Genomic DNA, 25830 nt, shown 5'->3' with positions numbered 1-25830 from the left:
TAGCTTATGGAAGGACTATTCAGAAGCCTGATAAAGAAGACGCTTTTGAAGCAATATAAAGACATGTGTAATGATTTCAAAGGTTCAAAGGTTTCTTTATTAGTCATGTTAGGGGGCGCCGTCCTGTACGGTATGGCTGCCCAGCCCGCAGCTGTCCATTTTTTCATCTTTTTTTATTTTTAGTTAGTTAAAGCGATTTGTTCTGGAGTTCTAGTCTTTTTTATGTGGGGGGGGGGGTTATGGGGAAACTACTTTTCAGGGTCCCTACCTGGTCGGAGAGGCAGCTTTTCTCGGGGCTGCAATTTTGACCCGTCCTCGCGGCCTACCAGTGGGCCTGGAGCGACGTTTCATGAGGGGACCGGCCAGAACCTCGGCTTCGGCAGCGCCACAGCGCTGGTGCGCTATCGCGGAGCGGGCGATGCCTTGCCCGGGTCACTACGCTGGAACTCCGGTGAGCTGGGACCGCCGATGAAACATTGCGGAGCTGCGGGTCTGTGGAGCGGCCAGCTGCGGGCGGCTGCGCTGACTTTAACATCGGGAGCCTGGGATCTCTCGCCGAGATCGCCAATGGTGGAACACCAGCCAGCGCGGCCTGTCGGCTTCGGCAACCGCGGCCTCGAGTAAGGAGGAGCTGCTCCAGGTGTCCCATGCCGCTGAGAGGATTCTCCCGACGCCGGAGCACCATCATCTGGCGAGAACGGCCTGGAACATCTGGCCTCCGTAGCGGCGACTGCGGAGGCATCAATAGGCCTGACTATGGGTGGACATGGGGATGGGACTGGACTTAGTGCCTTCCCTCATAATGGAAACCATTGTGGGGGGATGTTTTTTATGTTTCAATTTCTTTATTATTGTCATGTTTGTATTCTTTTTTTAATGTGCTGCATTGGCAACAAGCATGTTTACACATACACATTAAAGGACGCCAAGCAAACTAAAATCCAACACTTGACCCATAACACATTCAGTAAAATTGAGGTGGAAAAAGACAAATAACTGCAATGATGCACATGCAAGATATTATTGTAATAATACAGAATGTCATAGTCATAGAGAGAGTGATAGTGACATAGAGCACCAAAACAGTCCCTTCAGCCCCCATCTACCAAGAATCCACTTACACAAATCCTACATATTCTTCATTTTTATTCTCCTCATATTCTTACACTCACCTACTTAATGGGACCAATCTATAGCAGCCACTTAATGTACATTCTGTTTTTTGGGGAGATGCAGGAGAAAACCAGAGCACCTAGAAGGGACCTACAGTACCTGATCATTATTTATCAGTCGTTTGCCATCTCTCTGCCCTCAAGAATTCTCTTCACCGGGCCTGCCCTTAATTATTTCCCAACCACCCCCATTCCTACGTTCCTTCTCAATCAGCACACTGCATCCACCCAAACATCTACTCTGAAGTTTTCACTTTCTTCCCTGTGACTTTTTCCCTATTATTCCAAAATTGATTTCCTGTCTCATTTCCTCATTGCATTCCTGTCATTGCAAAGGCATAAGCGCAGGGTCAAAGATCTCTGTGCAAGATTTAGAGGGTAAGTTCTGCTTAACTGTGCATGATTGTCTTATGCTTTATGTACAGTGGAATAAAAATGCAGTGGAATCTTGGGGAAATGTTTATGAGGCCATCTATGTAGTGGCACAAATTCCTCGGCCATTAACATCATAGTTTGTGCAGCAATATTGCATGTACTAAAGATAGACACAAAAAGCTGGAGTAACTCAGCGGGGCAGGCAGCATCCCTGAGAGAAGGAATAGATTACATTTCGGGTCGAGACATGCAGTCTGAAGAAGGGTCTCGACCCGAAACGTCACCTATTCCTTCTTTCCAGAGATGCGACCTGTCCCGCTGAGTTACTCCAGCTTTTTGTGTCTATCTTCGGTTTAAACCAGCATCTGCAGTTCTTTCCTGCACAATATTGTGTGTACATTCATTACCATGATTTCTTACATTCCAAAACAGCTGAATTATTCTGAATTTGCATTAGATGAGCAGCAAACACAGATACATATTTTGCTCTTCCATCCTTCCTTCTCCTCCATCAATTCCATCCCAAGACTGGCTTCTAACCTATGCATAACAATGTTTTGGTCACCACCAGAAGTCTGTAACAGATTAACTATTGCCCTGAATGCCACTAGGAATCTTCAAAAAACATCTATGCTATGTGTATTTTTATTGGTTTTGTTGGCATGACAGTGTTTCCTGACCAAGCAGTCACCATAACAGCGAGAAACAAACAAGAAGATATTTCCAATGATCGAGTAGATGTGCAGTGCCATTAAAATTCCAACAATGCCAACTAGACATATAATATGTTGATGTACATCTAGCCAGGTAATTATTTTGGAGAAGTGACTATTGTTGTTTTGTAGGTAAGTAGAAATCATTCTGTGTACAAATGCCATTGAGATGAATGACTAATTAACCTACTTTTGATTAAAATGGTTGAGCGAGAAAACATGACACCAGGAGAACTCCAGACTTATAATATTTTACTGTGTACATGGACTGTTTTGAATTGATCACCTGTGAAGTGTCTTGGAATATTTTACAATGTTTTTGTTGAATATTATACAGATTAATCATCAGGGCAGAATAAAGCATTCCTCTGTTGCATATGTATTCACAATAGATTTTTGGAATGTAAGCAAGGGAAGGATTATAGGATGTGGCCAAATATGACATTTGTCAAGATCTTATTGAATGGCAGAACAGGCTTAAGTCTCTGTATGATTTGCCCTATTCTTAGCAATAGAATACGTTCATAAAAATACATGCCAACTAGGCAAGGAGTTGGGTTGTAGAGAGAGAAAGTGTAAAATAGTAATAAAGTTGCCATGATTGGGATTTTCATGTAGAACTGTTATTATATCCACCTGAAGTAATCAAGATCCCCATGGCATTTGGTTGACTGGCATAAAGCATGAGCTATCTCCTGAGGATTATGCAGTGCCAATGACAGATAATAAACCTTTAATCATAGCTCCTTTACATTAATATATTCTCGTTCTTCATCTATGCATCAGTTAACCATCTAGTACTGAAATGAATGATGATTTTTATGGAATGTTTGGAAATAATGTAACACTAATTTTAATTAATATTTATGTGCATTCATACCATACATCAGCAATACTGTGAAACCATCTTTGAGATTGAAATCAGTGATTAAATGTGGATTATATTACAAGAATGCGGAAAGGATTGAAGACATCAATGTCTTCCAACTGATTAAACAGGAACAATTCATCTTGTGCTACTTCTCTCAACTTTACAGAAGACAGAGGCACAAGCTACAGTTATAACTTTGATATTAATCATCTCTGCATTCGTGTCAGATAATATCTATTTTCCAAGCAGTGTTTATTTTTAACCTTTTGAAAGTTTGTATTTGATCTTGAGGCCTTGCGGGGAAAAAACAATTGTTATCTGGTTGTCTGCCAAGTAAAAATGGTGATGTTGACTGTAACAAACTTTCCATGTCATATGCTACAACACACAACTAATTCTCAGCTGTGTTCAACCAGTTGTGTTCAACTGAACAACCTGTTCAGAATGTAATATCTTTGCACTGCTTCTAGTTCTACAGATAGCATTCAGATAGAAAAAATTATTATAGCAGCACTATCCACCGTTCCCCATCACATTGCTGCAAAAGATGACCAATGTTAAATCAAAAGACAGGTGACGATGCTGGAAATCTGAATTTATAACATAAAATGTTTAACAAGCAACATCTGTGGAAAGAGTAAAACATGGTTCTCCCTCCACCATGCTTTTCTCTCATAGAAACTGTTGTGTATTTGGGTGCTTTGAACAGACTTGAAATAAGACTCAGACACGGGAGTAATCATACAAAGTACACAAAATTGCTGGAGAAACTCAGCGGGTGCAGCAGCATCTATGGAGCGAAGGAAATAGGCGACGTTTCGGGCCGAAACCCGTAATCATACAAGCTTTTTTACTGCAGGACGCCACCTTGAGTCTCCCCGTGCACATGCGTACTTGCACAAGACATCACAAGACACTAATTACATATGCTAATTATCACATACCTAACACTCCTCCCCCTTTAACTTGGAGGCAGGAAACACAATTTATATTACATACATAACACTCCTCCCCCTTTAAGTCCATTTCACCTGTACAGTATATGCTCTTTTCCTACCTATCATTGAATAATACACTGTTGCACAATGGTACTATACTTAAACCAATTACATTCCCCCTTGCTTTATGAGTTATCATTTATACAGGACGCAATCCCCAAATCTGATGGGTGGTCTTTTTATCCTCTCCGACCTGCATCTCTCTGGCTGTGTCGGACTTCGTCGGTTATCTGAGACCTCCGGCCCTGGCTGTGATGATGTACTATCACTAAGGGCTAGAGGTTCCCCGCTCTCTGACTTTCCTTCAGGTTCTACCCTAGCTGTGGGAGCAGTCAAAACTATTAGCGGTTTTGCGATTGGTTGACCCTCTTCTCTTGGCTGGATGTTCGCATGCTCCTTACTGTCTGGCCAGTATGCTCTTATTTGATCGACATGACGATGCACGACTCTTTCGTCATTCAACTTTACATTGTACATTACCTCACCGATGACTTCTTCTATCATTCCATAAAGCCAAGTAGGGCCGGAAGTAAAGTTCTTGACCATGACATGGTCATTCACTTCAAAGACTCGTCCCTTGCTTCCTCGATCTGCTGTCTGTTTCATTGAAGCTTGCTTCCTTAGATCAAATTTGCTGAGATCGGGTCGCAGACTGTCTAGTTTAGTGCGTATTTTCTGTCTGAACATCAGTTCACTAGGTGACTTTTCCGTCGTTTCTTGAGGTGTGACTCTGTACATCAATAAGAACCTCTGGAGCTTTATTTCCAGATCCGATTCTTTCCCTTTTTTCACACCTGATTTCACCGTCTGTACGCTTCTTTCGGCTAGTCCATTGCTGGGCGCGTGTTTAGGTGACGTTTGGATATGGCAGATGCTGTTACTGCTGAGGAACCGGGCAAACTTCTACGACACAAACTGCATACCATTCTCTGTGACCACCGTTTCCGGTAACCCATGAATTGCAAACAACCGTCTCAGGGCCCTTACTGTGGCTGCTGATGTTGCGTGTCTCACCCGAATGGCTTCAATTCATTTGCCGTGAGCATCGACCACAATCAGCAAATTCTCCTCATCCAGGCTTGCATAGTCACAGTGAATCCTACTCCAGGGTTTCTCCGGGAACTCCTACGGGTGGATTTGGGCTGCCACTGGATTATGTTGACTCTGCTGACAGCCGGGACAACTTCTTACTTGTTCCAACTCTTTGTTGATCCCTGGCCACCAGACATATGACCTCGCCAAGGCCTTCATTTTCACGATGCCCGGGTGCGTACTGTGCAGCTCTTCCAGGATCCTAGTCCGCATCTCCACGTTATCCGGTATTACCACTCGTGATCCCCACAGGATAACGTCATTCGACCGACAGCTCCTCTCTCCTGCTGGCAAAGGGCCTCACTTCCTCTGGTAGATTCCCCTGCATGATGTGGCTCCTTACCCTTGAGAGGACTCTGTCCTTTCTGGTAGCCCTTCTCACTTCCCGTGCCTCAACGGGACGCGTGTCCAGATCGGTGAGCAAGTTGATGCGTGCCTCTGGTGCTTCATCGAGCTCCGCAAGCTCAGGGTGGTTCCAAGAAGAGTCCTCTTTGTGGATTGGCAAGCGCGACAACGCGTTGGCATTCTGGTGTTTCCTGCCTTCCCGATGGACAATCTTATAACTGTAGGCAGACAGGATCATATGCCATCTTGCTACCCGGGCCGATGCCATTGGGCTTGCAGGCTTGTGGTCTCCAAATAGTCCCATCAGAGGCTTATGATCAGTTTCAATGGTGAAAAACCTCCCATGTAGCTGCTTGTGGAACTTTTTTAGTCCGAAGATGATAGATAAACCCTCCTTCTCATATTGTGCGTAATTCACTTTGCTGGGCTTGAAAGTGCGTGAGGCAAACGCTATTGGACGTTCCTGTCCCTCTGCATCCACATGGCTTATCACAGCACCCAAGCCATAGGGGCTTGCATCCGTTTGGAGCAGGATTGTTTTGGCTGGATCGCAATGCGTCAGCACACTGTCATTCTGCAGGAAACGCTTCGATCTCTGGAATGCCTGCTCTTGTTCCTTTCCCCATTTGAACCGGGGATCGGGCTTGCCGCTTCTCTTCCCACTCTTCGACTCCGCTGACCGGTACTCTTCCTTTAGCATTAGAATGAACGGTGCAATCTGCTGTGACAGGTTGGGAATAAACTTCCTGTAATATCCCAGTAATCCCAGGTATGCCTGCAGTTGGCTTTGGTTCACCGGTCGCTTGGCTTCCCGCACCGCCTCAACTTTGTCTTGAAGCGGACAAAGCATGCTGGTTGGTTGCATCATGGCCTGTTTTAGAAGTTAGAAGTTTCAGGCATGAAGGAGGCTGAAATGATCGACATTGCCCAGGTACTGACCTCCCCAGTATTGAAGTGATCTACAGGAAATGTTGCCTCAAGAAGGCGAGTGACATGATAAAAGGCACACACCGCATTGGCCACACACTCTTCTTGCTGCTGCCATCAGGAAGAAGTTACAGGAGCCTGAGAACACTTACCTTTCGGTAGTAGAATAGCTTTTTGCCTTCTACCATCAGTTCTTATATAACTGTGCACAAGTCTATATCAGCATTGAAACAATACCGGGCTTGTACAACTATGGCTGCTTTCTGTAGTTTCGTTTTTGATTCAACGATAATTCATAAATGAATCATCCAAGTTATTTTGATAATTTATCATCTATTTATTGTTGTTTTGCCCTAAAAAACATTTCCATCGACAGCAATTAGATAATGAGGAGATAATTCGTCCTGTGATATTGATTGAGAAAGAAGCACTGTTCAGGAAAATTGCCAAAGTCTCCTTTATGACTGCTTGGAAGGGAAGTTTATTAATAGACAGCAATTCCCATAGTGCAGTGATTCCTATGCTGCAAATCATGTCTACAAATCTTTCAGGTGATGGTTGAACCCACAATTCTAATCAGAGACAGAACTAAAAAATACCAAATGTTTCTGGCTATTGTGAAGATTGTGAACAGAAAAGGGACAAAATATTTTCTTTCAGATGATCGTATTTGTCCTTGTTCAAAGATCAGTGGAATCAGTGAAAGACACAAATTTCAAAGATGAGTTGAAACAGAATATTTGAGTATGTTTAAGGCAGAGGGAGATATATCTTTGATATGTAAGGGGGTCAGATATTAATATGGGTAACAGGAATGGTGAGTTGAAGTTACAATCAGATCAGCCATCATTTTATTGAAAGGCAGAGAGGCTGAAGGAGAGACTGATGGCCTATCCTGATTCTAATTTGTCTAAAGAAGGATCCTGATCTGGGAACGTAATTTGTCTATTCCATGTCAGACGCTGTCCGACCTGCTGAATTCCTCCAGCACTTTGTGTTTTGTTGTAATTGCATGTATGCAAAACTGGAGTTTTGCACATTGCACATTGCACATTGTTGTACAAGCAATATCTTGGTTTAAAATCAGGGTAAAATTTATGTGTACAAATTCTATCCCATTATAAAGTCCTTCCACTAATCTTACATTTTCTTTTCAATATCCATAATAATAATATATTTTATTGTCATTGCACATCAGTGCAACAAGATTTAGTATGCAGCTTCCAACCGATGTAAAAGAAAAGTAAAATAAATAAATAAGATGTGTGACGTGACCATCCGAGGGAGACAGTCCAGGGGGGATGGGGGGGGAACCACTCAGCAGGGCCGGTTCAGAGCCGCTATAGCTCTGGGAATAAAGCTGTTTCTGAGTCTGGAGGTTCGGGCGTAGAAGGCCTTGTAACGTCTGCCGGAGGGTAGTCCGAACAGTCCGTTACAAGGGTGTGATGAGTCTTTATGGATGCTGACAGCCTTCCTGAGGCACCATGTGTGGTAGATGCCCTCCAAGGCTGGTAGCTGTGTCCCAATAATACCATAGGAAAAAGATTATATCTAACCAATCTATGCCTCTTACAATTACATATAGACCTATTGGGTCACCACTCAACCTCCTTTACTCCGGGGAAAACAAACTCAAATTGTCCAATCTCTACTCATAACTAAAGTCCTCCAAATGACGTAACATCCTGGTGAATCTCTTCTGTGCTTTTCCCAGCATTACCTCCTCCTTCCCTGTGTGACTCAAACAGAACTGCAGACTATACTCCAAGTTTGGTCAACTTTTGTAAAGTTGAAACACAATATCCTAATTATTTTATTGTATGCCCTGACCTGTGCTCCATACCCGTCTCAGGGAACAGTGGTATTTGACCCCTCAGCCTCTCCGTTCATCAGTATTCTCCAGTGTTATATAATTTACTAAATATGTTCTACCCCTATATAGCTTCACAAAATACATCTTCCAGCATTTGTTGGGATTAAATTCCATCAGCCACTGCTCCCAAATTTCCATCTGACTAACATATATATTGCAACACCCTTGGACAAGCCTCCTTAATATTCAGAACACCATGAGCTTTCATGTCATGCACATACTTAGTAATCATACCTTCTATAGTCACATCAGACCTCAGTAATTCGTAGTGTCATACCCTTTAAATATTTAGCTCATAATTCATTGCATTCATAGCTATACCATTTTCCTGGTGATGGTTGATGTTACTCATTTATGGGTATAAGACAGGAAATCTCACTCTGCATTGACCTATAATGCAAGATTCAGACTTGTATTCTTGTAAAAGACTAGTCACAGCAAAGGGAACAAATCATAGGAAAAATAACCTGCCGAGAAAAGAAGAACCTGAATATCACAATGATAATAATTTCACGATGAAACATGGCATAATATATCTTATAACCGAGTAACAGTATTAAAAGTGGATGCTTTGACATTCATCCCAGTTGATAGAGCTAAATGTATATATTGTAGCATTAGTGTTGCCAGTCTGGATATTCATTCTAGATTACATTGCATTTTAGCCCACGATTCAATGGAGAGCAAGCTGCAGTGCAGTGATTGGCTCTTCTTTCTGCCCAGCAAACACAATTCTAGCATTTACATCAAGAGGGCTTGTATACAAAACCAGGCATTATAAGGCGCAGGGTAAGGCTGCATTTGGAATAGTGTGAGCAATTTTGGGCACCATATCTGAGGATGGATGTCTTGGCGCTGGAGCGGATCCAGACGAGGTTTACAAGAATGACCCCAGGAATGAGTAGGTTAACAAATGATGAGCGTTTGACAGCACTGGGCCTGTATTCACTGGAGTTTCGAAGAATGAGGAGGGGGATCTCATTGAAACTTACCGAACAGTGAAAGATTTGGATAGAGTGGATGTAGAGAGGATGTTTCCACTAGTGGCGTTTGACAGCACTGGGCCTGTATTCACAGAATAGTCTAGGACTAAAGGTCATAGCCTCAGAATTAAAGGACGTTCTTTTTAAGAAGGAGAAGAGGAGGAATTTATTTAGTCAGAGGGTGGTGAATCTGTGAAATTCTTTGCCACACAAGGCTGCAGAGGGCAAGTCAGTGGATATTTTTAAGAGGCAAAGATAGATAGATTCTTGATTAGTAGGAGTGTCAGAGGTTATGGGGAGAAGGCAGGAAATTGGGGTTAGGAGGGAGTGATAGATCAACCATGATTGAATGGCACAGTAGATTGATGGGCAAATGGCCTAATTCTGCCCCAATTACAGGATTTTATGATGACTTCCACACCTGCATGTTGCAGCTGGGAAATCAGGGATAAGCCGGTGGTCTGATACCAGTGAGCTTGGTTTCCTCCACTGCCCTTCGACTCAACACTGAAGCAAGGTGCAGAGCCTAGATGTGCTGCACATTAATCATACTAGCTTTTGAACAAGCCCTCATTCCTATTACCTTGTTGCTAACAATGTTTTCATTGTTTCATCTCAATGATTTTTAAAAATAATTTCTATCATTTAAATCTTCTATTAAGTGAATTTTGTTTCCCTTTTTGAATATTTTCTTTGGGTTAATCATACAGCGTGGAAACAAACCCTTCAGTCCAATTTGCCCACGCCAACCAACATGCCCCATCTACACTAGTCCCACCTGCCTTTGTTTGACCCATATCCTTCCAAAACTTTCCTATCCATGTACCTGTCAAAATTCTTCTTAAATATTGTGATAATACCTGCTGCAACTGCCCCCTCTGACATATTCTTCTATATACCTACCACTCATTATGTAAAAAAAAAACCTTTCCCCTCAGGTAACTATCTTTCACCCTCTCAACTTAAACCTATGTCATCTGGTTCTTGATTCCCTTGCTCTGGGTAAATGACTGGCTGAAATAAAGATAACAGCTCTCTCTCTGCATAAATCATTAGGCAACATAATTAATTACTTCTAAAATTAATTTTTTAAAGTATTAGAAGTATTCATGTAATTAAATCTATAATCTTTCAAAAAAGAAGCATGACCTGACTTTGGTAAATGACCACAATGAAGCAAAAATATCAATATTACTATTCTGCAATATTATTTACGTTTTCAACAACTTTATCACAATTTTTTGAAATTCATCCTGCAATGTAGGACAGGATTAGTGATCCTTAAAATAAGTGGCTGCGTTCCTCTCCGAAGGAAACTGGAACCTTGTTAGATCAATCACATTCCTAATATATGGGTAGGGTTAATATATGTTAATGTCCCAGTATAGCATAGAGAACAAATGTTTGCCTCAAACTGAAAGCAGCCAAGCTAACACCTTTTCTGATTATCGGTAAGAATTTGAGAAACTGGCAACAGTGAGCTGCAAATCAAAAATCAGAAGTGCCAGTTAAATTATTTATTTCAAGTGAGTCTGATCATGAAAATATTGTAGAGTCTTCTTGTATGCAATGGTGGAATCATTCTACTTTCCATTTATTTTTTGAACTTCAAAAATCACCTCTGACATTTCAATTACAATTTCCTGTGTCTGTGCGTATAAACAAGGTTTATTTCATTCTTCATCCAAATCATTATTTTTTCATACCTCTGCGCTAATCAGCATAGAATTAAAGTTTCTGCTTAGAATAAAGAGCTCACTTTGCAAAAAGAAAAATGTTCTTCATGTAAAATTATTTTCATATAAAAAGTATTTCAAAGCATATGATTTCATCACCCTGCCAGTTATCCTTTCTGTTTTTACTTGCAAACAAAGCTTGTACAGATATTTATAGATTAATGATCATACAGATGCCAGGAGTTCATTATGGTTTACACTACGATGGTTCAACAGCTGAACATCTGCGACATTCTTCGACGAGGACGACCAGATGTAAGATGTCTGAAACTTCTTGCATCAATTTCTGTCATAGATCTGAGCTGCTTCAATAATATGGAATTATCTTCTGTCACAAGAGAATGAAAATAAAATATTATTTACAATCTGTTGCACTGTTGCATCAAAAATTGCTATCCTTTGCAAAATTCTGATATGCACATTGATATCCCTTAAAATATATTTCATCGTGAAAAATAAATACACTACATTGATGGGACAGACTGAAGACTCATGATAAATATTTATTGAGAATGAATCTTGCAAGGCCTGCCTGTGATCAGCATTACATAAGATTTTTATGTTTACTTTAATGCTGATAGAATATTTTATCATCCTAAAAATAGACCCGGTCTAACTGAAGTTATGCAGAAATCAATAATAACTAATGTTAAAATATTGTCATTGTTTATAGTAGGCTGTGAAACAAACTGAAGACTGTTCTTGTTTTATATAGTATCATGTTAATAGAATGTAGAATAGTACATCACAGGAATGGGCTCATCAGCACACAATGTTCATGCCGAAGATCATGCCAAGTTAATCTCCTTTCCCTGCACGTGTTTCATATTAGTCCATTCTCTGCACTTTGGTCCTGTCCAAAACCCTCTAAAATGCCGCTAACATGTCAGCCTCCACCACCACTATTAGCAGTGCGTTCCAGGCACCTAGCACTCTGCAACAAACGTACTCTGCACCTTCAAATATTGCCCCTCTGACCTTAAAGCTATGCTCTTTAGTCTTTGCTATTTTGACCCCAGAGGAAAGGTTCTGACTGTCTACCCTACGTACACCTCACATAATTTATTATACTTTCATCAGGTCTCTCCTCAACCTTTGACTGTCCAGAAAAAACAAGCCAAGTTTGTCCCAACTCCTCCTTATTCCTAATACCCTATAATCCAGGCATTATTCTCATAAACCTCTCCTGTGCCTTCTTTAAAGCCTCACTGGTCACTGCTATCGTTTCTCTCGCCTCCCTCAATAACCTGAGATAGATCCTCACAGGCCCTGGTAATTTTCCACTTTAATAATCTTCAAGAGCCCCAAAACTATCTCCATCTTGATCTCAAATTGTCCTAGCACATTAGTATTCCCCACAGTGCTCTCACTGTCCACCTTGCCTTTCTCCTTGGATAATACAGATGGAAAACACTAATTTAGTACTTTACCAGCATCCTCAACGTCCTCCTTTAACCTTGAGTGTCCCTATCATCTCCCTACCTTCTCTCTGGTTACCTTCTTCCTTTCAATGAAGGTATAAAAAGTATTGGAATTGTCTTTAATCACACTCACCAATTACATTTCAGGCCCTTCTTTGGCCCTAGAGTTTCTTCTTGCTTGCTTTATGTTCCTCAAAGGCACTGCCCGACTTATCATCGTAATCATTACATACACTTCGTTACATGTATGGCTAAAAGTAAATGGTGGAAGAATATGATAGGTAAAAGCCTCTCACTGTAATAATGCCTAATATATGTAATAACGTACTGTTCATTGCAAGAAAGCACATATTCACATGACACTCCACAGCTTACAGTCTTTATGAGAATTTTACAAAGTCATAATACATTAGAACTTTACAATAGCTGTAAAATAAATGTAGCATTTAAAGAATTTCACTTTACTCGAGATTGACTGACAGGCTAACAATAAATCAAAAGACTTTAACTGGAGTAAAGATGAATCAGTATTTGAAAATTAATGCAAATAATTTGGATAGTGCTGCCGAACTTGAACGGTAGTTACAATTGAATGTTACCCTGCCTCCAAGCATTTCAATGCAGAATGTACTCTTATTCTGTACTGGCAAGTTATTTCCAAGATGTTAAAATAAACTACACCGACAGTGCACCTTCATGGGGCACACTTTTACATGGTTAGCACATTCGTTGGTGGAGACTAAATAGAGCTGCCTGCAACTTTCAAGGAGACAGTGTTTTGTGGATTGTGCAAATGGTGGAAGTCATTCTGCAGATATTTGGAAAATGGTAGACCAAGTCCAAGCTTCCTGGATAGCAAATTCCTCACGTGTCAGTTGAGAAGTTCAACGGATGTTCAATGGTAGAAGGCTGTTGGTATATGAAATGGGTAATGCATAAGAAATGTGTACAACTGCAAGAAGAAAAAGGAAGCCACCCTTCCCAGAAAACCTGCTCATATCAGTCACTCGAGTAAATGCTTGAAAAGCTTAGAACAAGGCTGCTGTTTTAAGGTGAGATTAGAGACGGCTGTGTTTTTTGTTTCACTGAAACTTGGCTCACACCTGACCTTGGTAATAAAACTTGAGGATTTCTCCATTTATTGTATGCACTGTACGGAATCCTCAGGCAAGAAGAAAGGTGGTCACATCTGTGTTATGATCAAACTTCATGGTGCAAACCACATCTGAAATCAGGCAAGCAAACCACATCTGAAATAGTGGAGGGGGGATGCATAGGGTGGTGCTATAGTGAGGCTGCAAACCTCAGAGTTAACAACTCTGTTAAACTATTATCCTGACTATTTATGATTCCAAACCTTGTATGGAACCTGTCACTGAAGATTCAGGAGGTAAATCCACATTGCTATATTGTCAGGCAAGCATTTTCACATCTGAAACTGGAGGGGGGATGCAGGGTGGGGCTATAGTCAGGCTGCAAACCTCAGAGTTAACAACTCTGTTAAACTATTATCCTGACTATTTATGATTCCAGAACCTTGTAGAACCTGTCACTTGAAGATTCAGGGGGTAAATTAAGAATGATTTGCTAATTTTTCCTGTCTGTTTTGATTTAATTTCAGATTTCCAGCATTAGCAGTATTTTGCTTTTCAATTTTGCTTATTTAAATCTAATTCAATCAAGTCACCTCCTTCACATACTTCCAAAGTTGGACAGATAATGGTGAAGACACAACAGACTGCAGATACTGGGACATTGAGCAAAACACAAAGTGCTGGTGGCACTCAGCTAGCCTCAGTTTATTCTGATCTCCCCACAAATGCTAATTTCAATCTTTCCTTTGGATTCCAATCCTAGAGCAAGAAAAACTGAACTCTTCTGCCTCCAGTTGCTGGATGTAGTTGATTGATTTTCAAAAGTCAGAATGCCTCTCGACATATCTTCAAGTTCATAAATTTATGTTGTAGCAGCAGAATTAGGTAATTCAGCTCATCAAGTGCACTCCACCATTCAATCATGGCTTCAAAGAGCTGCATATTTCCTGACCCATTCTCAATGATTCAAAATGGACCAGATACTCCAAGGAAGATTGATACTTGGGACTTCTGGGATTATATCCTGCCCCAGCACATGATAGTTACCTTAGACCTGTGCCATTAATAGAGAATTATTCTTGTCTTTGAAAAGTGTTTAGAATTACTTTAATCTGATCTGAGAGATTTGAGTTATGTAAATTCATCACAATTACATGATGAATATATTGTGCCAGATTGCACTGTTAACTGGAGACTAATGTTTTATTAAAACATATTGAGTAGGAAATGTTCTTCTCTAGAAGTCTTTCAAACTTAATTCCATTATATATGTACTTTGGATGCACATATCTGTTAACTGAACTTTCTTAATTAACCTCTTGGTCCCTCCTCTGCCATCTTTAAGATGAATTTCTCCATTTTAACCTTTCGTTGCTCTCTACGGGTATTTTATGTGACATTAATGTGTTGTCTTTGTTGTCTGCAATTTAAGATTGCAGTTGGCCAGTTTAAGATTAAACTATGAAGTAAAACAATGTGTAGAAAAGAATTGCAAATGCTGATTTAATTCGAAGGTGGACACAAAATGTTGGAGTAACTTAACGGGACAGGCAGCATCTCTGGAGAGAAGGAATGGGTGACGTTTCTGGTCGAGACCCTTCTTCAGACTGATGTCATGGCAGTGGGTGGTACAGAGATAAAATGTAATCGGAGACAGTAAAACTGGTATGAGAACTGTGAAGGGAGAGGGGATGGAGAGAGAGGGGATGGAGAGAGAGGGAAAGCAAGAGCTACTTGAAGGTAGAGAAGTCAATGTTCATGTCACTGAGATGCAAGGTACCCAAGCAAAATATGAGGTGCTGTTCCTCCAATTTTCACTGGGCCTAACTCTGACAATGGAGAAGGTCAGTGTGGGAATGGGAGGGAAAGTGTTGAGCAACCGTGAGATCAGGTAGGTTTAGGTGGACTGAGCGGAGGTGTTCAGCGAAACGATCGCCGAGCCTGTGATTGGTCTCGCCGATATAGAGGTGTCCACATCTAGAACAGTGGATACAGTAGATGAGGTTGTAAGAGGTGCAAGTGAACCTCTGCCTCACCTGAAAAGACCGTCGGGGTCCTTGGATCAGGACCGGCCTTAGGAGGTACCGGGCCCAATTGGGAACAATTTTGGTGAGCCCCAGGTTCCCAGCCGAGGTCTTCAGCCCTGTTATTTAGTATATATTATGAAATTATACACTAAGGTGCAATGGATATTATACTGTCTTAGGCTCTCCTGGTCTCTTCTGACTGTCTGTATCTCCACTGGTTTTCAACCTTTACCGTAGCTGCTAATTACCATTAAACTGCAATATGTGATTGGACACAATGCCCTTGGAGACAGCGGCTGATTGGATGGGAGGAGACTGATTTGTTGATTGGACGAATTTTAAGGGAATCTGGTTGGTGATTTGTCACAACGCCCCTCGGAGAATGTGTCTGATTGGCCGCCGAGTGACCAGTGCATTATGTGATTTGACACAATGCCCTCGGAGTCAGCAGCTGATTGGACGGGAGGAGATGATTTGTTGATTGGACAGGAATTCTAAGGGAAGCTGGTCAGTGATTGGATGCAACCCCCTTAGAGACAGCGGTTGATTGGCCATCAAATAATCGGGCACAATAAATTGACACAAAAAATTGCAGGAGAACTCAGCAGGTCAGGCTCGATCTATGGAGGGTCCGAAGAAGGGTCTAGATCCAAAATGTCACCGATTCCTTCTCTCCAGAGATGCTGTCTGACCCGCTGAGTTACTCCAGCATTTTGTATCTATCCATAGACGGAATGGCTAGGCGACGTTTAGAGTCAGGCCCCTTCTTCAGGCATTATTTAAGGGGTTGGGAAAGATCGAAAACTTCACATATTTAAATATGTTGTTACGAATATAACTAGTATGTAGGAGAAAATTCCATGAACCTTAATTGCCACATACATACCCAAAAGTTGAAATGTAGAAAGTTATAGTGTGTAAAAAAAATAGATATTATGAGCTTTGTAGTCTACTTGTACCAATCAAATGCCAAATTCAAAATTCTATATTTTGAAAATGGGCAAAGCAAAAAGTAGCATGTTCTCTAGAAAGGCTTATCCTAAAATAATTGATTGGATTTTCAGTCAGGATGTCTGAATCATTTAGTCAGTGAGCTTGTGGTCTGGGGCCCTTCTCTATTACCCCTCTACATAAAAACAAAGTGTCAATGCCTCTTCAAGGTCTACTAATCCACCCGTAGCTTCAGTTGCAGGTATAGCTGAAGGGACTTGGAGCTCGGGCAACACTATAAATTTATACGAATGAAAAATATCTGATATGTTTAAATTGTTCATAAACTACAACCACAACGTAATAAATAACACTAAATAAAAATGAAGCAAATAAAGGCAAACAGAAGAACTTACCTCGAAGGAGAGAGAGAATACAACACGCATATTTTTTAATTCATATACCATCCCTAAATGATGGGTACAAATTACTAAATAACATGGGTGGACAAAAATGCTGGAGAAACTCAGCTGGTGGGATGCTGCCTCACCTGCTGAGTTTCTCCAGCATTTTTGTCTACCTTCGATTGTTCCAGCAATTGCAGTTTCTTCTTAAAATAATGTGGGCGAATGACTGTACCTGCACAGAAGAAGCCCGTGCTCGTGGTCCGGAGCTCTTCATGATAGTAAGTTTTAAGAAATTCTGGCATGAATTTTATTCAAAGGAATGTGGCGTCATTAATACTTGGTTAAATCACAATTATATTGACTGAGGAATGCAGATCGATGTATTGGTGACACATTGTATAACTACGTGTTAACTACTGGCTGTTAACAAGTGCTAACAGTGGCAGTTAACAAATTGTTTTTGTCTCAGATGAACCAAGTGATAAACAACTCCAATCTTTCTGCAGTACTCATTAAACCCGAGCTGGAAACTGAAAAGTAGGGGAACACCGTCCCCATGCATACCCCCCCATTTCCATCACTGGTGCCGGTGACAGTATTGAGAGTTAACCGCGGAGCTGTGTTGTTGTCGGTGAGGAATTTCACCTACTGGGGTCGCTGCTGAGCGGATGGAGCGTGTTTCCCACCAACCTAGCGCAGGGCCCTCTTAGGCACAGGGGCCAATTGGGAGCAATTGGTCCAATTGGCTTAAGGCCGGCCCTGCCTTAGATGGAGTAGAGGGGGGGAGGTATAGGGACAGGTTTTGCATCTCCAGCGGTTGAAGGGGAAAGTACCTGGGGAGTGGGTGGTTTGTGTGGGAAGGGACGAGTTGATCAGGGAATTGTGGAGGGAACAGTCTCTGCGGGAAACAGAAAGCGGTGGAGATGGGAAGATGTGGCTAGTAGTGGGATCCCATTGGAGGTGGCGAAAATATAAAACTAAATGTTGACCTACCTTACCTGCACTGGTGGGGAGTTTAAATTAGCCAAAGACTATTTCTTAAACTGAAGAGGCAACCTAAAGAGTTAGTTTACAAAAACACATGGTTCAAATTGGACAAATCTATAAAATGTATGTATCATCAGATTATCAAGTAAATGAATACATTCTGATAATTGGATTGAAATATGTACTGTAAGAATTATTTTATAATATAATGTTTCTATCCACAACATATTTCTGTTTTAATTCAACCAGTTTTAAAATCTTTCCAATATTTTAATATTTAAAAAGATTGTTGTAAAACTCTGCCGAGTTCACTAATATCATTCATTTGTCATCCTTACCCATTCTCAACTATATGTGACTCCAGGCCTACCACACACCTAACTATTAATTCAGTACATGATGTCAATTACGGATGGACTCTAAAGTCAGGTCTTCCCGGATGTCTCACCTTCTGCAACAAATTAAACAAAAAACCTTGTGCGTAAGTTATTTAATCACAGCTATTCGAGTAACTAATTTAAAAACAAATTACCGAGATGTGGCAGGCATCTTCAGAATTGTGCCGAAGCACAGGTTCACTACCCAGGGAGAATGGAAGGGATTGAAATAATACAGATGTTTTGTCATTCATAACTGTGAATACAGACCGGTGTGCCACATTCAATGATGTAATCAGTATTTTAGTGGTGTTAATATTTGAAATTTTACAATTCTTTTTTCTGTTGAAATGTTCACTGTCACTAATAAACATTATAGACAAAGGATGAATAAATGAATTCACAGATGCAAACACTGAGTACCAATTTAATTTCAGGTATGATAGCTACATTCTTGCAATCCAGCTGTCTTTAATATTTAGACACATTTAAAAAAAAAAATTAATCTAAAATGTTATTTATATGCTATTTTTACTCAATCTGATTTTTGCCTGATGCCAAACTCACAAGACTATTGATTCAGTTCAAGGCACAATTAAGAATGGATGATAAAGGCTGTTCTTACCACATGGTCCATTCTAACCATTATATTTTAGTAGATTACGTTTGACAAAGTGCCAACGTGGCATTATTTTGGATTGCTGCTGACACATGAAAATAGAGAGAATAATTATTTTGCTACTTATGAAAGATGCTCCCACTTGCATTTTCAGATTGATCCGCAAGAAGATATTATAAGTGAGAATCCCATTTTGATGAAATGAATTAATTGCCTTAGCTTTTGTTCTTTGCATCGCTATAATGATTTTTGAAATACACTGGGACTTAGGTGGCATTCAACTGAGTTTATTTTGCACACATTTGTGGTCAGTCTGAGAACTATTTCTGAAGAATCATCCTGATTCCTACTTACTTATCTAATGAGACGAGTGAATTATAAATTAAAAAACTGAAAAAGCATTGTTTTCTGTGCCCATTATCTGTTTGAGCAACACAGTGGTGCAGCTGGTAGAGCTGCTGCCTCACAGAGCCAGAGACTCAGGTTCGAACATGTTCACGGGTACTATAGTTTGCATGTTATCCCTGTGACCACATTGCTTTCCTCCAGGTGCTCCAGTGATGGCTCACCCTCTCCATGCCGAAAGTCCATGCTGCACCCGCCGCTGAAGTCTCGGGCACATCTCCGGGAAAGGCCGCACCGATCCGCTGTTAGGCCACGGGGGAGGTGACATGGAAAAAGTCGCCTCTCCATGGAGGAGGCAACCAAAACGGTTTCCCCCTTACCCCCCCACACCACCACACAAGACACACAGAGGAACATTAAAAACCCACATTAGGACATACTAAAAAAAGTAGAAAGAACTGACACGCTGCTGGCATAGCTGCTGGCTTGCTGCGCCCCCACCAACCAAGATAAAATCGAACGCGTGAATGGCCAGTGTGAATGATCGATGGCCAGTGTGGACTCAGTGGGCCTATTTCCATGCTGTATCTCTAAACTAAACTTCAAGCCACTTCGAATTAAAAAAAACACCAGATAGTTGTAACCTTAGATAAAGTCTCAGTAAAATATGGATAACTAAATACGTGTATGTGTTTCAGTCCAAACATTAAATTCAACTGTTAACCAGCATACTTTATAGTCGTGGACAAAAAGTGTTTGAATTGCAGAACAATGGTTGAGGCTCCAGAAAACAATGAATTCCTTAGTAACTATTCTATCCCAATGATACTTTCTCCTCATACTTATTGGGTGGTGTAATTAGTCTCAGCTCGTTACAAGCAACCATCACTTTGTGAAATTTCACTTTCTTTGAATTGTATGCACTGCACAGATATTTTTATTGAACTAAGTTCCAATGCGCGACGTCAAACATTTTTTTAAAGACACAATTTTATGAGGAAATTGGAACCTTGAGCTCAGCACAAATTGTTGGTGGAACAACAGGTCAGGCTGCATTTTTTGGAGGGAATGAACAGGCCACATTCCGGTGAGTTTGTTAGAAATGTGCTTATATTGTTCAGGATAATGGTGCTTTATGCATGATCTTAATTGATTAATTGACACTGACACTTACTAATGGCATTGTGCCTAGCCTATTGTGCTTACATTTGTACTCAGTCTCTGAGAAATGTTTCAGAAGAATCATTCTGATTATTATTAATTTGTCCAATGAAACTGGTGAATTATAAATTTTAAGATAGAAAACAACATTATTCTCCGTGCCACATTCATTCCATCTACCATTGCCATTAAAGCTGTATTTTAAACAATGTAGGTATGTTACAATACGTAAGTGGTGCTGCAATTCTGCCACTGGCCATGAGTGGGATTTTGGCGCGTTTGAGGTGGGGGCGGGGTTAAAACGCGGTTTTCTCCTACCTTCGTCCTGGATTATATTTTGTTGGAGTGCAAGCTTTTGCTGCAGAATCGTTCCGACGGCCGTTCTGTGTCTTTAAAAAAAAAATTCACCCAACAAGTTCATCGCTGGAGTGATTTTAAAATCAGCCTCTGAAGCCGTCAACGCCGACAACGGGAACGGATTTTTTGTAGGGGACAGGTAAATAAAAGTAGTTCATTTTTATGTATAAAAGTGTTTTTTAAGATGCCTTTAATTCACATTTAGGTTGCGAAACGGTGATTTTTTTCTTCGTACAAACCGACAGTATTTTTGCTGCTGATACGGGTTTAAATCCACTGCAACCACAACATTCCAATTGATCACGTTCCAGAAAAACCCACTCACAAGTTGATTTAAATGTCCATTAATTTACAGGTAGTAAACATTAAATTCCTTCCATTTGGCCTATAAACCCATGACAATGAGATTTAAAAATGATGTTATATTGTGAATTATTGTGTGAATGTTATTTGGACACTTAGGCTATTTAAATATGTTAATCGATTCTTAAGAAATGGATAGATGTATTAAAACAGAATTCCTCCTCATAGGCTCTAAATCCACACTCAGCAAAATCAATAACCCCACTCTCACCATCGACGGCACCACTGTCTTCCCATCTCCCCAGGCCCGCAACCTTGGCGTGATCTTTGATTCCACCCTCTCCCTTGAGCCTCACATCCGCCATGTCATTAAAACCTCCTTCTTTCACCTCCGCAACATCGCCAAAATCAGACCCTCTCTCACACCTCCCGCTGTTGAAAGACTCATCCATGCCTTCATCTCCTCCCGACTGACTCCAGAATGCAGCCGCCCGACTCATCACCCACACGAGATCCTGGCATCATATCACTCCAGTCCTCAAACAACTTCACTGGCGTCCCATCTCCCATCGGATCACCTACAAAATCCTGGTCCTCACCTACAAAGCCCTCCACCATATCTCACTGTTCTCCTCTCCCCCCACCAACCCTCACGGTCCCTCAGATCCACATCAGCCGGTCTCCTCTCCATCCACAAATCCAACTTCCGTAGTTTTGGGGACAGAGCCTTCTCCAGGGCAGCTCTCAGGCTCTGGAACTCCCTCCCCCAACTGATCCGCAATTCCGTGTCCCTCACCATCTTCCAGTTCCACCTCAAGACCCATCTCTTGCCTATCCTTAGCCCCACGTCCCCCTCCCTTTTCATCTGTGCTTGAATTGCCTCATATTGTGTTTTGAATTGAATTCTGTCTTTAATTTGTGTACTAGTCATGTCTCTACTATTTATTTCATTCCGCTTACATGTTTTTCCAATTTGCTAAATTTTTGTAAGGTGTCCTTGAGACTCTTGAAAGGCACCCATAAATAAAATGTATTATTATTATTATTATTATTATTATTATTAGATCTAGTCATTGAATTTTGTAATTAGCTACAATTAGGTAACTAACTAATTATATGCTTTAATTTCAAGTCATCTAAGTAGATTGTTTCATATTTGTTTCAGAATGCTTCAATCTATAATAACTGAAAATGTCTTTCAGTTCTCTTAATTTTTAAGTAAGTTATGGGCTTTTGACTGTTCTCGATCACAGCTTTTGTGTTAAGTCAATGGAAAGTTATGTCCATCTTGGCCATAATTTTTTAATACTGAAGATATGAAAGTGAATTAGGTGTCAAATTAAACTTCATTTTATGCTTTATCTGATGTAATAAATTACAGACTTGATTTTTTAAATCTCAAAATGTTGTAACATTGCTAAACAATGCATGATGATCAATTGAGGTTCTCCTCAATAGCAAGGCAATCAAGATCAAGGCCCAATAGTTTTCCTCCAGCAAACCGGATTATCACGTGATAATGCATAGCACAGAGTGCTGGAGTAACTAGATGGATCTGGCAACATCTCTGGAGGACATGGATAGGTGACGTTTCAGGTTGGGGGATTTCTTCGGACCATATGACTTACTGAATGGGCACTTTACTCTGCTCAGGTCTTGGAATCGGGTGAAGGATCTAAGCCCTGGGATCCAGTGCCTGAGACCATCAGAGGTTGAAAAGATCTAGAGGTTTGGAAGATCATGCGCTCAGGGCTTTGGGACTGAGATCTGAGAGCTAGGGCACCTGAAATTTTAGAGTCAAATCAACAATCAGTGTGGCAGACATCTTGGGGTTCAGAGATTCATGGCTAGGCCTTGGGTGTTTCAGGGAAGCAAAGTTGATGGGGTAAGTAGGTTGTAACATCACTGGGCCTTTCAATGCTACTGGATCTAAATCCTGGTGACTTTCCGACTGAACAATACTCAGGATATACTTCAATTAGAGGAACCACAGTGGTTCAAGAAGGCAGTTCATTGCTAGCTTCCCAAAGGCAACTACATCTCAAGCATTGTCCTCAGTAGGAGTTCATATATCCACATCTGAATGAAGAAATCTTAAATGCTCTCTTGTAACTAATTAATGTCTTGAAAAGCAATTAACTTCCTTAATCATTCCTAACAGTTGTAATGCATATTCCCTTTAAAAGATTTAGGCTGTTTTAATAGCAACAGCTTCCGGCATTATCAACCCACTTTCTATGTATATGTAAGTAGTAATCAGTGTGGCTTGCGCTTGCTGTATTTTCCAACTGTGTTCTGTTTTTTCTCAAACTTATTTTCTTTGGATGTTACTGCCAAAACCAATAGAAAATATTTCATATGTTTTGCAGATTACATTTGTGAAAAGCAGTGGTCAATGGATAGTTTTAAAGTTTAATACAACCATAGCCTGCTAATAGAGGAATGCACACCATTAGTATTTGACCAAAATGATTTAGCTCCTCTTCTGGGTACTTCAACAGGCTCAACAGTGAAATGTCACCTGAAACATTTTGTGCCTTGTGTTCTCTGTGTAAGATGGTTACTGTGTTATTGCTTCTTTTTTCGTCAAATATTCTTAATTTTATACTCTTCATTTGGTCACATTCTCATTTTCTGAAGACATCGCATAGAAGTTGGAGATCACAGTGATTCAGTTCTATGTCATGCCTTTTGCATCATAAAGTTCAAATGAAGTTGCCCTGACCTACAGAAGGAGCCAACCAATTGTAAAGGCACTTCAATCAAACATATCCACTTTCGCCTCTTCCCCTACCCACAAACCTCTAATAGTCACAAGTCATCATTATTATGCCACATCCTTACAACTACAATAACCATGTATGGATTATTGGTGATATTTCTCACAATTCCAACAAACAAGATCTCTGCAGAACAAATATAGAATACGCGCTGGAAGCTAACTTTACAAAATCTTACATGGCAGCCCGAAGATCAAAGATCAAAGACCTACGGCATGGAATCCTGGTAGCATTTACATGTAGTCCACACTTGATTACTTAGTTATTTGTTCTGGTAGCAGCGATTTGATAGCTAGAAATACAAAAGAAACCCAAGCCACACACACCTTAAATTATTTTAGTTTATTGTCACGTGTACGAAGGTACAGAGAAAAGCTTTTTTGTTGTGTGCTATCTAGTCAGCGGAAAGGCCATACAGTGTGCTGATACAGGATAAATGGAATAATGCTTAGTGTAAGGTAAAGTCTGATTAAAGATAGGTCTGAGAGTCTCCATTGAGGTAGATGGTAGGTCAAGAATGCTATCTAGTTGGTGATAGGATGGTTCAGTTGTTGATAACAGCTGGGAAGAAACTGTCCCTGAATCTGGAGGAATGCATTTTCAAATTTCTCTTGCCTGAAGGAGAGGGGAGAAGTGGGAGTGTCCGAGGCGAGACTCGTTCTTGATTGTGCTGGTGGCCTTGCCGTGGCATCGTGAAGTGTGGATGGACTCAATGGGAGGAAGGTTGGTTTGTGTGAGTGTCTGGGCTACATCCTCTGCAATTTTTTGTGGTCTTGGATGCACCTTTTCCCAAACCATGCTGTGATGCATTCCAATAAAACACTTTCTACGGTGTATCTGTCGAAGTTGGTGAGAGTTGTTGGAAACTTCTTAAATCATCTAAGAAAGTAAAGGCTTTTGTGTGCTTTCCTGGCCATTACTTTGATGTGGCTGGTCCAGGAGAAGTTGCTGGTGATATTTACTCCGAGGAACTTGAAATTTTTAACCATCTAGAAATGTTAGGTTTACCACTGGCAACAGTAAATGTTTTTATATCATCTTCTTACTCTTGCAGATTTCTTTCTTGTACATTTTTGCATTGAACATCTGTGTTTACTTATTTATTGTCGTATTGTAGACAGAAGTGTGAATATACTCATATGTGCTGATGAATGCAATCAGGTATGTGTTAAATGAGCTGTGGTATCAAAAAGCACCTGTTGCTAAAATATTTATTAAACATAACTTCAGAAAATATGCGAATTTACCTTTAACCTTTCTTTTGCACATTTGAATACCTAATGCTGTCATAAATAAAACTGTAGCCAATACAGCAGCACAACCAAATCATATTGTGAACAAGGGAAAGATTCAGCCATACAAACAAGATGTTTAATTAAATCTGTATAAAACAATTCACACTCTTGGTTGATGCCAGTTTAACTTCTGAGTGACAGGATGACTTTGAATTTCAATAAGCACATGTGTGGCCATGATTTGGCTCATTAGGTTTGCTGCTTCATGGTTACCAATTACCTTCTGCTTGTGAAGAAAACAAATCTTCTTCTTGAATAAACTGATTGTATTTAACAGTCCAATGCAAGACAAAACCATGAAAAAAATGCAATTGATGTGTATTTTTGCAGGTCTAGATATTACGTAGAATCCCACTATGCCATTTGATTTAATCTCAACAACAACGTTAAGGGCCTGCCCCACGAGCATTTGACTCCCTGCGGCAAGCGCAACATAAAGGGCCGGTCCCATCAGCATGCGCCTGTATGCGGCAATCGCGACCAAACCAGAAGCGGGTGCCGAGCGGAGGTCGAGTGAGTGACATGAAGTTCGAGCAAAGTCCGCGGGAAGTTCACGCCTGACGTACGGCGTTGAGGCGGCTGCGCGCCGGCAGGCCGTAGCCGCACGGAATTTTTGGACAGTGTTCAGTTTTTCGAAGCCCC

Source organism: Leucoraja erinacea, chromosome 12 (genome assembly GCF_028641065.1).
Source record: "Leucoraja erinacea ecotype New England chromosome 12, Leri_hhj_1, whole genome shotgun sequence".
Classification (NCBI taxonomy): domain Eukaryota; kingdom Metazoa; phylum Chordata; class Chondrichthyes; order Rajiformes; family Rajidae; genus Leucoraja; species Leucoraja erinaceus.
Note: the sequence above shows the minus strand (reverse complement) of the source record.